General features: G+C 37.5%; 1 pseudogene; it reads left to right on the forward strand.

Annotated features, from left to right (window-relative positions):
* Positions 1 to 9,302: 9,302 nt before the first annotated feature.
* On the forward strand, positions 9,303 to 13,548 carry LOC131317602 (homeobox-leucine zipper protein ATHB-20-like; annotated as a pseudogene).
* Positions 13,549 to 14,342: the final 794 nt, after the last annotated feature.

Raw genomic sequence — 14,342 nt, forward strand, 5'->3', positions numbered from 1 at the left:
CCCTCCATCAAGCCAAGTCCCATGCATTTAATGCATGGGAGGCTCCCTCTTAATTCAACCAATTCTTAACCCAACTGATCACAGCCTGATCTTAGTCTCTCTCTCCCCTATAAATACCCCCCTTGCATTCATTTGCAAGGGGTTAACCACATAAAGAGTCCAAGGCCTCTTTCTTTCTCTCTCTCTCTCTCTTCTCCTCCATTGAAAGAGGAAGTAAAGAGACCTTTCAGTCACACATTCCACTGATACATACTCACATTACCACCTTCTATCTCTCCAAATCAAAGCTCAAGCTATCCTTTCATCCCAAGCAAAGGTATACCACATTTGTGTTCCTTTTTGTTTTCATCTCCTGAGGGGAACCAGTAAGGTCCAGGCTAGTAAATAATACTAGTCCTGGCCTTAAACTGGTGAAATACAACAGTCGTGTGAGATGAGACATGGTGCACGCCAGTAACCTTATGCCGTACGCCAGTCATGGCAGTATGTGCACTACTGGCGTGTGGATCATTGATCATCATTTCTGTTAGCTTACATTTCTGTCAATCACCTAAGCATGCTAATAATCAATTTACTGTTTTCTGTATATTTAGTGCTGCTTAGCTGTAGTAGTTACTGCTTGCTCCTTGTTTGTTCAAAAGGCCATCTGGGATCCTTCTGGTCGTGTTCCAGAGCTCAGATGATGCAAAGCCAAGCACTGGATTAAGGACGGACTGGCGTACGGTCTTCTATGACTGGCGTACGATAGTGTTGCCCAGGATCCAGTGGCTGGCCTTTGCATCTTAGCTTAGTTTTGGCCTCTTTCATGTCCCCACACTGTTTTTGGGGTATTCTGTTGTCTTTCGTGGCTTGAAGCCATTTTATCTAGCTGTAACTGTATATATTTTGCTCTATTAATTGCGTGGTTTGTCCTAGGTGTGCGCTGGTCTCTTTTCAGAGCCCAGAGGATTGCAAATAAGGACTGAGAAACCAAGTGAGTGGAGTACGCCAGTTGGGTTGTGGCGTGCGCAGGTCCTATCTGCGTGCAATGGTTCGATCAGTGCACGCTGATACGAAGCCTGTTCACGACCCTCCGGGGCAGCGTACTCCAACTTATTCAGGCTGCTCTTAGTGCTTGTTCTCAATCTATGTTTACTATTGCAAGTAAATCATCCATAAACATTTTGTCACATAAATTGCAACTTGTTACAGTTTTAACCCTCATTAACTGTTCCCCCGCTCTAACTGGCTAAGAAAATGATCAAATGAGAGAAATATGTGAATGTTTTATAAAAATGCCTGAGTAGAGACCGATCTCAGGATTGGGCGAGAGGGGTGCCATAAAACCCTTCCCCTCTCGTAACCTGGCTCCCGAACCTCAGATATCGAAGGTGACGACGGATCAGTCTACGCCTTTTCAAAAATCAAACGAACGTGGCAAACGTTTTCGAGTTCGGTTTCTTGGGTGCTTCCACCTCTAAAACCCGAGTGGCGACTCTGAATCGAAGCGTTTTCGCCGCGCTTTTCCAAAGAGGGCCGCACCCAAATTTTATAAATGAAAATTTCCGGGGCACGTGCCCACAATTCTATAGAATTGTAGAAGCAAAATATATGGAAAGTTAGAAATACTACTCCATAATTTTGGCAAATTTTTATCATAAATATGAAAAGACTATGGAAGGGATCACATAAAACATCACCCATAATTTATTTAGATTCAACTAATTGCTTTGCATCGATTTATTACTAGGAAAAGGAAAAATTAAACCCATTGCTTTAAAAAGAGCAACAATGGTGCCTCTGCCATGGGCGCCAGACACATTTTACTAGCATGAGGAACAGAGATTTCTCTTTTCAAAGGAGCATTAGTCGAAGAATTTAAAGGTGAAGAATGGTTTAACAAATGATAATGACAGTGACATTTGTAACCTGTTAATCTTTATCTCTCTTTTTCTCTATACAAATGTAAAAAGTTTGTTTTCTTGCAGGTGAGGTAGAACTACACCGAAAGGGATATCTGATTGAGGAAACCATTTCGCATAATGAATATGGTAGATTTTCTCTCTGTTTTTTTTTTTTAAATCTTGCAATTTTTAGGTTTATAAGAATTAGCTTTTTATTTTTTTAGGGTGAGACTTTTACATGTTCCATGTTGGATAGTATTTTGGTGATTCAAACGTCAATGGTTGCAACGTGGGGGATAACATCACATTCTTTCTTCTCAGTTCAAGATTCAATTTCATCGCTGGTACAATTTTAGATTTGTCCACTATTATTGTGATATTGATATTAATTTTCATTCAAGGTTTGTAGTTTGTTCAAAAACTCCACAACACGGAACTGTTCAAAAACTCAATCCAAGTTCATTTTTTCTACACATGTTATTGAGGGCAAAATCTACAAGATCATGGACGAGTCAAAAAATTTGAGTTTGGCAGAGTATCGTGGATAAGGGTATAGAGTGGAGCTTAACTCATCTGTAAGCACCCCCAATGGGCCCCAAGAATGTATATATTCGTACAACCTCCTTCTTTTCCTCCTGCTTCCATCCTCTTCTCCCATCTCCGCATTATCAACCGGAAATATCATTTCATTCTATACATTTGTAAACTCTGTTTTTTTCCCCTATTTTAATCCGTTTCTCTTGAGTTTTGCTTTGTTCAGTCCCAATAAACTAATTTTGGTGACCTTTGCTTTTGTGTTGTATTAGCAACAGATGGTGGGTTAGCAATTGCATGGGTCGATATACAAATTTCCTTTTCTCCGCTTTAGTACACATTGTGTGAATAGTTCAGTTTCTTTCTTTTTCTATATATATTACAATAGAAAGTGAGTGGATGCACAATATGAATTCATGTAGAAATCCATTCTGATTGTAATACATTCCTATCTTAAATAGTAAATACACTCTAAATTTGTAGGCACGAGTAATGTTCTTTGTGGTGATAAAATTATGTTGGTATGTGCCTTTGGGCACGATCAGTTTGTTCACACATAACTAAAGTCACTCGAATATGTACGTGAGTTCAGTGCTTATTTGCGTGTGTCGATCGTTTGAGCCGTGCCTTCAGGTACGGGCATGCACTAGTATGATCAATATGACAAGGTTGGGTAGAGAATTATAAGTTTTTTTTTTTTTTACGTAACTTGGCTTTTTCTTGATGTAACAACATGCTTTTTGATAATTGGGTTCGAAATCTTATACTCCTTGTGAGTACTGAATAGTGGTAATTGAGTTTCCCTAAACAAATGACTTAGCTTGGAGCAAGAATTCAAAAGAAACCTAAAAGTGGGCACGATAAGTTTAAACAAAAACACCCAACTCAAACATGTAATAATAAAAATTTGTTGACCATAGAGTACCATGTGATGTACCATTACGAAAACGATAGATCAATAGGAGTATCTTTCATTGACAATGTACTTATCAATATCATAGTGTAGACGCATCACGTGATACTCAATCATAGTCACTTAATCAGCGCATTATTATCGATCGTAACCCAAATTACAAATAGATAAACTTGTTTGCAAAATGCAAAGTAGGCATATTACATCCCACATGACAACATGCAACTAAATTTCAAAAGCTCAACCTAACGGGACACAACCGTAGGTGCTTAATTTCTATATATCGTTGACTAGTTAGAATGGTAGAACTCTGCGTGTCGGTTTTGGTTTGCAGTATGGGCTTTGTCTTGATGATAGAGATTAGGTATTCCTACTTTGTAATTGTCTATCCTATTAGTTTCGGGTTGTGCATTAGTTTTCTTGTCTCTGTATCTCAGGTGAATTCCTTTATAAGTGCTGTTGGACTCAGTGAAATGATATGATTGCGATTGACTTGTCAAAAAATTTACCTAATGATGTGAAATTTCAATGTACTCGCAAGCGCACAAATCGTATTGTAATATAGTATGGCGAGAGCGAGGTCGAACCCACAGGGACTTTGTGATTTTTATAGGAAAACTAAATAATTTTAAAATGATCCAACCCTAACCTAGTTGACAGAAGTTTGAGATTGATTTTTAAACTAAAAGTGAAAAGTAAAAACAATAAACTAAATTATCAAAGACGAGGAAACTGAAATTTCTTTTTAATTAAAGGAGAAAATAATAGGGTTTCGGAATTCACACCCATTAACTAGTATCATTTTATATTCATGATCATTGACTTTACCCAAAATTTCTTCATGATAATCTGAAAGCTAATTCTGTTACCATGGAAAATATCATCGTGAAAATTCATCAAAAAGTCTAATGTTTGTTCCTCTCCGCTCGCAAGTATAAAACCGAATCATTAATTGTATCCGCTTTTAACAAATCACAATAAATATCTAGTTTTATAGTTAACAATGAAAATCCAGCGTTCAATGTTAAAGACAATTCCAAATCATGAGAAAAACATGATTGAACTCATATCCAAAATTTATCCCTAACAGTTGATTTGGAGTAAGAACAATTTAATCAAAATCAAACCAAATAATCGGGTAAAATCAAATCTCATGAACATATAAACAATAGTCATTAATAGGGCTTCATCCTCAACCCCAGTTGAAAAGTTTAGCCGCTCATGGAATCAAAACACATAAACATATAATAAAAGAACTCCATAATAAGCTTACGAAAAATATAAAGAGTTTTCCTAGCCTTCTTTCTTCGTCGTTGCTGCTCGAGATATGCCGTGATGGTGCGGCTGCTGCGTGGTGCTTCTGTTCCTCGAAAAAGTGTCCTCTCCCAACCCTCCTTTTGCTTGCTATTAATAAGGCCAAGACTTCCCTTTATAAATGTAATTCCCCTTCCATCAATCTTTCGTTAAATCGGTAAATACCGATTATATAATATTCCTTTCCTTAAACAATTCTTGCCTTAGGAGTTTGAGTAAAAGCCAATAGCTCTTGTCACCCAATTAGCTGTGCAAGGCCATATGTAGAGAATTACCAAAAATCCTTGCAATCCAAATCTTCTTAAATCAATTCCATCGTAGGAAAATTCCGTGAGCTTGATTTTGGTTTTTGCTCTTTTGAATCTTCTAATTTAAATTGGGTTGAGCCCACTTGAATCAGACTTCATCGCATAAGTCTCGGAAGAAATGTTTTTGCGTGATATATCCCAAAATACCTACAAAACATAAATAAATGGTAATACCACATAAATAATTATAAAGTCAAGAATAACAATGCAAGTATGGGCGTCTTTTAAGTACTACATTTTATGCTCATCGCCTAACGGAACACTGATCACTGATGGATTCATGTGTAGCATGTTTGGCTGCTTATAGATTGCCATTTTTAGCCAATATTGCAGATGACTACAACCTAACCTAAAGCACTTTCATTGGACTCCATTGAGTTGATAATTAGTGAAGAAACCATATTACTACTATAGTACTATAATGTCCAAAATTCAACACCATTTCTCACACCCATTTTCCGTGTTGATGATGATTTTTCGGTGCATGTTTAATTAATTTGGGGAGCATCTCATCCCGAAGAAATCTTCGAATCAATGGCCTGTTTGGCAGTGGAGAACGAAGGGGAGAAGGGAGGGAGTGGGAAAAGAAAGGGATGGGGAGAAGGGACCCGACGTTTGGTAGTTGGAGGGAGAGAGAGAGAGCGCGCACTAATTCGGAAATTCCCCTTCAAGGGTCTCCACACCATCCTTAACTAATTTGAGTGGGAAAAAAGACCGAATTAGCCCCCCAAAGTTATCTATCAACTCTTATCCACTTATGTCAGCGACCACTTATTAAATCAAGTAGTATAAGTTATTTCCCTCCTTAACTAATCTCCCTATACCATATTCACCTCTTATTCCCTTCTTCCTTATCCACCCGAAACCCTTTACCCCGCCGAACCAGCCGTAAACTTATTGAAGATGGGAATAACCAAAACATTGTCTATCTAAAACCATGTTAGCTAAAACAAAGAAGAAGTAGAAGAAGAAAGATTTAGTAGCTAATTATGTACTATTTTTTTTGGCAATGCAAAGAATTTTAGGTCAGCTTGCGTGCATCTTAGACGTACTTGTCCCTACGACCGCTCTCACAGTCGTTTGATCACATGCTTACGCATAGATATATGAGTTGGCCCCATGAGATGCTAATAATGAGAATCGAACCTAAGTCCTTAAGAGAAAACAAACCGTTAAGTCTCGAGCCAAGACCACTATCCCACCCTCGGGGTTTTAGTAGATTACGTTACTTTGATACTGATATTTGATTTCCGCTCAAAGTTAATACGCCTTATGAAAAAAGGACAAGATTTTATTGAAATCTAGGTGCATGGTTGGATGTTCTTGTTGCTAATAGGGAAAAAAACGTGGTTAATTATCTGAGGGTTAGCACACATGTTCTTTCGAAAACATATTTGCACAAAATATCTTTAAAAACGGGTATAAAATATATAGTACTATATAAGCTGACCTCGACATCTGAGTTAAAAATATAGGAGTATAAATTATCGAAAGATAAAATTAAAGAACAATTGTAAACAACGATTTGCCTATAAATTGTAAGTTCGATCGCGGCCCCAAAACGTCCACTTCCAATTGGAAGAAAAAAGATATTCACCTTAAATAAGGAAGATAAATATGACCATCAAGTGCCAAGTTGCAACCGGGGGCATGCTGTGCAGTGTGCTATGCAATCTCAATCGTTCAAAAGTGTTTTGGATGGTCCAGGTGTAAATGAAATTTTTCCGGGGAAAAGTTTTGAATTTTTTTATTTAAATCTGGATCATTGATTGTCGAGATGGATGGTCCGGATGTTGCTCAGCACACTGCGCAACACACACTGCACAGCACGCCCCCCTAGGTAAGTTGATTAGAGAAATGCGAATTTACAATTATATGTTGATAAACGTGGGAGTAATATACTATCTCTTTTAATCCAAAGTACGCGTAAGTTGATCTGAGACACCCTACATTTTACCAAAAAATAAATAATTGGAGCCTTTCATGAACCGTGCAGCCGTGCCTAGCCTAAACCTATCTACAGTAGTGTATTCCTTATATAGGAATGCTTAAGGGAAATAATTTTGTCACTTCAGTTTTTGTTAACGCCACTCCCCTGTAAGTGTATTTTTGCATAAAAAATATACTTGCAAAGGAGTAACATTAACAAAAAAAAAAGTGACAAAATCAGCGGCTATGCTTAAAAGCCTAAAGGCAGCCATTAGTAAGTGATGACCTTTTTGAACGACACAGTTCGTGGACAAATTACCTCTCTATAAGTACGGTATTCCTTACATAACTCGAGCCCAATAGTACTACTTCTCATGCTCTCTTACAGTTGGGAAATTACAGAACACCCCTGTAGCACAACAAATTACTCCTTTGTTGTGATGTAGCTAGAAAATTCGACGGAATATATCTGACATCATCAAGTCTTAATTACAATGGACCAAACTATCTATTCGTAGCCAGTGAAAGACTATTTTCATAACTTTGTAGCCTTTCACAAGCTAAAAAATGGACAGCATGGTCATTTGTAATCAAAACTGTCGTTTAAACTATGGTAAAAATTGACTTAATCGATACAGATATCCATCGGCTCAGATGAGATTGTTGTCCCTAACACCACACTAACATACTCTTAACACAACCCGCACACTAACCACGCTATAAGCTTACTGGAGTCAAGCTATCCAACTAAAATATTGGTTCAATTAATGCGAGGTCACTATTAAGCCCCATAATCTGGGGAGGAGCTGTGTTGGGCCCCCCTCATCCTAGCTTTCGGAGCGTCCGAGTTTTAAAAATTTTATTTTGTATATACCTGATTTTGAATATTATTGATAATTATTCGTGTATAACTACTTATAATCTCAATAATTTTTGTTTGATTTAATAAAAAATAGGTTATTGTACATTCTCATTTCTCAATTTCTTTCATAAATAAAAAAATAAGCACGTGATAGTTGATGTAGCCTAAAGAATCATTTTAATTTATAAATGTAATAAATTGGAAAACAAAAACCTTCTAATATAATAAGTATACGCTCCAATAAAAAAATATATGTCTACTAAGTCGGCCCCTACAGAGTTAAAATTCTGGCTCTACCATTGCCCATAATACTATTTTCTTTTATGTTTGTGCAATAGGGGGTGTTCCAACTCCAAAAAAAGAAGGTTTTGGAAAAAGGAAGGTAATTTCAAGCCCAAAAATTATATGTTTATGCAAATAATTTTCCTATCAATATGGATCTTGTTTGATAGATTTCATTGAGATCTTTTATACGGTGCAAAAAAAATCAAAAAATTATTTTTCATTTTTATTATATTTGAATTTGAAAATTGAAGAAAAAGAACTTTTTAAAAAGGAAGGTTAGTTGGAACGGGGCCTAAGAACATCAATATAATCAAGGAGTTGGTCTAGTGACAGCATGACAAAAAAGAACTTACTCATTCTCATGCTCGAATAGTCTACTTCTAACCGCCAACAGAGGCCCTTTGAGATTAATGAAAATTTGAATGCTCTTTAATTTCAGGATCTTTAAATTAGTCGAGATGTGAGTTTATAAGGGCGATCAAGCACCTAATTATATAGAGAAAAATATCAAATAGATAAATCTCAACAAAACATTTAGAGCCTAATTTGGCGAACGGGGATGATACTGTGCGGGTGATGCTTAATATCCAAACCGTTTGTTCAACAATACAACGGTTCAAATATCATCTTGGCACTGTGGCATCTAATATGATTGGAGATTTGAACAATGGAGACATGAAAAAAAAAAAGCTGTATTTTGGCAGCATTAGACTTTTTGGAAAAGTTTTTGGCAGCATAGACTTTTGGTCCAGCCCTTGTCAAAAAAAAAGCAAGGACTTTTGGTTCAGCCGACATTTACCAAACTGTGGTCCCATCTCGACACGTGTCGCCTTATAACCCCATCAAAAAGTCGGCTTTCTTTATCAATGTCTCTCGTGATTTCTCTTTCAACGTGTCCTTTGGGCTTTTTACGTACCATTATCCGTCGGAAAAGTGGATTTTCAGATTTCTCGTGATTTCACATTGTATTGGTAGAATGTGTCACATTTGTGATGTAGTCAGGGCCGGCCCAAGGTATTTAGAGATTCAAAGTCTGTTTTAAGAATGATGCTCTAAATGTTTGTCAATTTTTACGGAAAAAAAAAAACAAACAGTCTGAAAAAGGCAAAACTATAATATTAAATCCGCTTTGCCAATTGAGTCTTTCCTCTGTCGATGTGGGATAAACAAGTTGTAAAACAAAATTTCCTACATATAGTCCCACATCGTTGGTTGAAGGAAACAACGAAGGCAAAGAATTTTTATAAGTAAAAAGTCCTACTACATCAGTATCAATGCTCAAGAGACTGGGTCTTGCTTCTGAAACTTGGACTGAAGATTTCCTTAAAAGAGTCCTATCCAATCCAAATACTGAAAAAAATTGGGGTGCCCCAAAAATTGAGCATCTTGGGGATACCCAAGACTCAGGCCTTGTGGACCTTGTGCCTAGGCCGACTGTGGATGTAGTGAAGCACATTTTACGAATGCGGTGATGGCACCTCACATGCATGATACCCACAATGTGGTACCCAGACATAGTTGCCATAGAATCAAATGGGGCTAGCTCAGTTTGCCAGAATTCTTGTATCTCATTAGGAGGTCAGGAGTTCAAATCTTCTCACCTGCGTGTGAACGTTCTTTCCTTAGAAGAGTTTTTCCTTTTTCTTTTTGTTTTTGTTTTTACCCCATAACAGGCTTAATTATTATATCGGTTGAGTTATTGGGGTTAGTTATCTCGTGAACCCTCACAATTGATGTAGTGTCGTGCATCTATAGCGGGGCTGATGATAAAGTCTCATCTTGTATGGGTATGTAGCCCCGTTCGGTTTGGGTTTTGAGGGAGCTTTTTAAGAATAATGAGTGGTAAGATACATATAAAAAAAATTATTGAAAATCGTGCACAGAAATTTTGAAACCCAAAACGAACAAGACTCGAACATATAGGCCTTTGTCCAACCAGATCTTTACGGTGACTTGCATACCTGGCTCTCACTCTTCGGTCTCATGTATAGAGAATTATTACTCCTATTATTCAGTGCTATTGGATATTTATGATACTGGATATTTTTAGGCAAGTACGTACGTACTTACGTAAAGAGTAGCATTATTGGATTTATTCAAGTGAAGTCATGAGCTTGAGAATGCATCTAAAAATATCGGAATTGGTACCGCAAAAAATAATCTTTTTTGAAACGGCTACTGAACCAGTTGTGCAATTAGATGGACACAGCACGTTGTAAATTGTAATACTATTTATTATCAATAAAGTTCTTAGTCTTTCCAAAAAAAAGGGAGTTTATGACGACAACGACTTGTCTGACGATGATGGGTCCCAATTAGGGGTGGCAAACGAGCGGGTTTGGGTCAAATTGAGTAAGTTATTAGTGGGTTGGGTCTTTAATGGGTCATTGACCCATTAACTATAAGTCTAATTATCCATACCCAACCCGACCCATTTATTTTAAAGCAAATCCGACCCGTTCATTAACCCAATTACATATATACTAAAAATTATGATCGAAAAATTAGAAAAGTAAAAAAAAATTATGATCGAAACTCATAAATTTTTTCAAAAAGACGAGAATAAGTAATTTTTTTTGTCTTATTGATTTTTTTTTTGTCTTTATTCAAAAAATTATAAGTTTCGATCAAATTTTTTTACTTTTCCGATTCCTCTCATCAAAACAAATTAATAAGTCATAAAAATATGACACAAAACAAAAAAAATGCAAAAAAAATTTGAATAAGGACAAAAAAATAAGTCAATTTTTTAATCCAAACCCTTTGCGGGAGCACCATAAGAGAAATTTATTCATGACGAAGCACAATTTCACGGGTCCATTCGCGCAATTAATGGATGAGATGTGTTTTCAATTTTGACTGGTCAAAATAATTATTACCGGTTACAATTGATTTTTAATTCGAACCATTCAAAATATTTTTGGACGCGTGTGATTTAGCACAAAATAATTGAATAAAAGAGAGAGAAGACCATGCTGGGGAGAGAGAGAGAGAGAGAGAGAGAGAGAGAGAGCTCCTGGAGATTTGGGGGGGGGGGGGGGGGGGGGGGGGGGGGGGAGAGAGAGAGAGAGAGAGGGGGAGGGAGAGAGGGGGGGACCGTACTCCTCCACTTCCCAATTGCAAAAGAGACCAATTAAGAGATGAAATTTGGTGGGTTACTTTAATTGCCCATTGAGTCATTTAAGTTGACCCAATTGATATCCAATTATGACCCAACTAATAATGGGTTAGCTGGGTTTGAACCCATTCTTACCCAACTAATAAATGGGTTGGGTTGGATCTATTTTCTAGTTGATGGGTCTGGGTTCAATTTGCCGCCCCTAGTCCCAATTATCTGGGGAAAAGAAGAGGAGGCTAAACATGGAACAAGTGAGGACACTCGAGAAGAACTTTGAGCAGCAAGGGCGGACCCAGAATTTAGTTACAGAGGGGTCAAGTATCTATAACATATGTAATTTATTTTTTGTATGTAAAAATCGGATAAGAAATTGAATTAAATACGAAAACAAAAAAACAAAGAGTAGAAACTACCGTACCCAAGCTTTTTTACATTAATTGGTAATTGTCTGACCTAGCTTTCATCTAGAAAGACTGCTTGCTTTTGCCTTTGTTTGCTTTTGTCTTGGAGAGAGAGATACAAGAACAGACTATAAAGTAAGAGTCTATAGACTCATAAATTTTGTGGAGAGAGAAAAAATATTGAGTTTTTTGCATAACGTCACAATTAAAGAAGGCAATAATTATAAATTTCGTGGGATCTTCAGGGCAAAAATGTGATCATTTTGGGGCAAAATTATAAAATACTCCTCAAAACCATACCTACTCTAAGAGTATTTTGGAACTCAGTGGGGTCGCTTGCCCTATACTGGGTCCACCCATGTTGAGCAGGGAAACAAGCTCGAGCCGGAGAGGAAGATTCAGCTGGCTAGGGCCCTGGGGGCTACAGCCCAGGCAGATAGCCATATGGTTTCAGAACAGGAGGGCTCGGTGGGAAGACCAAGCAGCTGGAGAAAGACTATCAGGTCCTCAAGAGGCAGTTCGAGTCAGTCAAGGCTGATAATGACGCTCTACAATCTCAGAAGTCAGAACCAGAAACTTCAAGCAGAGGTATGGTCAAATTCTAGTGGGGGAAAAATGATTCCCAAAAATCGTCTTGCAGGAAATTCTCTCTCAATATTCTTAATTCCGTCATCTCGAGTTTAAATCTTAACTCCACCCCTGCCTATATGACAGACAAATACGACTTTTGAGATGTCAAAATTTCGCTACGTACGAAAAATTATCAGGAACGCCAACTTATTATCATCTCATCTCATGCCATGCCATTACCACTTCCAAGGGACGTAAGGAAAACACCATCCTTTTTTCAGGGGGGAGGCTAGGGGGTCAAAATAGCTTTTGACAAATTCTTAATTTTCTCCCATGTTGGACTTGAAATCAACTTATTTATTGCTCCCCAAACAACTATATATTAGCACTTTAATGAGGTATTATTAAAGTGGTGGTGGCACCCTCAAATGGAGATCAGTTGACTTTTTATGCCGACTCACAAAACCGACGGTATGATTTGATTGAGACTAGGACCACTAAGAGGGATCCAGGTGTCAAAACATCAAGGGCATTATGGTCATAAATACTAGTAGTATAATGCAACAAGTTGTTTTCAGGTGTCCAAATGGCATTTGACATTACAATTGTTTATGAATCCATGATTCCTTCCGCAGCAGGAATACGGCCACCGCATGGATTTCACAGTAATCGTCCATAGTACGTTTATTGGGGTCCACTCCGGACCTCAAAAAATACAGAAAAATATTCATAAATTTGAAAATAATATTTTATAAGATTCTATAAAAAATCAGCTCCAACGGATATCGGTAAATATGTTTTTTGCATTTATAGGGACGAAACTGCAAAACTAAACAGTTTCGTTCCAACGAATTCCAAAAAACATACCTATTGATATCCGTTGAAGTTGAATTTTTACAGAGTCCCATGAAATATTATTTTAAAATTTATGAATATTTTTCTAGGGCCCGAAATGGGCCCCACTAGGCGCGCGGTGGACGGTCACCGCATTTTCATGCGGTGTACCTAGACTTTCCGTTCCCTCCAGGGGCTGGTTTCAGCTAACCAATAATTTATGGATAATCTTTTATTGTCCAAAAGCGTCAAATTGTTCTCTCTAACTTATAAGTTGTAGATGGTATATGGATGAGTGAAAAGAAAAAAATATAGGAAAAAGATGCCTATACCGAATAAGCCCTCCTGGAATGTCCTGCTTTTGCAGAATTGTCTGCCTTTCTCTTTTCGCCCACAACAAATCAGGATTCAATTGTAATTGTTGGAAGATAGAGAAGAAGTGGAAGTCCTGGGCATTCACTTCAATTCCATTTCCAATAGCTCCAGAATGACAAGCACGCTGACGGAAGCTTCTGGAAGTCTTGGGCCTTCACTTCAATTCCATTTCCAATAGCTGATGGAAGCGTGGTGACAAGCAAGCTGATGGAAGCGTGGTGATTGCGTCGTTCCGTGTCAAAAATAAATTTATAAAAATTTGGAGTTAACTACTACTCCGTAGAATAGTGGTCAAGACCGAGTGTCGATCCATGGGGACAATGAGACTGAGTTACTATAATTCCGATTAATTTTTAGATTAGTTTAAAGAGAAAAGATTGAATTGTTTGATTTGAGAAAACTGAATAGAGAAAGAGAACAGTTTCGTTTGTGTCAATATATCGAAATATGATCACCCCAAGCGTAAGGTAAATATGTCATTTAAAGCTTAATAATCTAAAAGACCGGGATCGTACCCAAAAGAATAATTAATACAGCTTGGATGGATTTGTAGATGTAAGCAAGGTTTTTGGCCTTTAGACAGCCAACTTTGTTTTGCTTTATGCAGTGGAAATTAAAAGGCTAAATTAAACGAAGAATTAACTAGGATAAAAGATAGGTTAAGTCTAGGAATTACTAACACCCACGACTCAAGTCAAATCACTCGTCTCATCCTATCACTCGGTTTGAGATACTCAACTAAGATTCTCAACCCGGAAGATACATGGTTCGATTACCAAGCTAGCTCTAGAATTTATTTGGCAAACACCTCGAGCGACAGAGCTCCAAGCATCATGTGTGGCAAGTAGGTAACGCTCTTGCCTACACATGATCAAGGAGATTAACACCTTAGCAATTTGACAAACAAATACGAACTACACATCGATTTTTGAATCAAAGATTCAAACTTTATGATGAGAAAAACAAATTTAACTCAAGTCATGAAGTGCTAATCACTCCATGACCTAACCTTGAAA

The sequence above is a fragment of the Rhododendron vialii genome, chromosome 2a (genome assembly GCF_030253575.1).
Source record: "Rhododendron vialii isolate Sample 1 chromosome 2a, ASM3025357v1".
In the NCBI taxonomy this organism is placed as follows: Eukaryota; Viridiplantae; Streptophyta; class Magnoliopsida; order Ericales; family Ericaceae; genus Rhododendron; species Rhododendron vialii.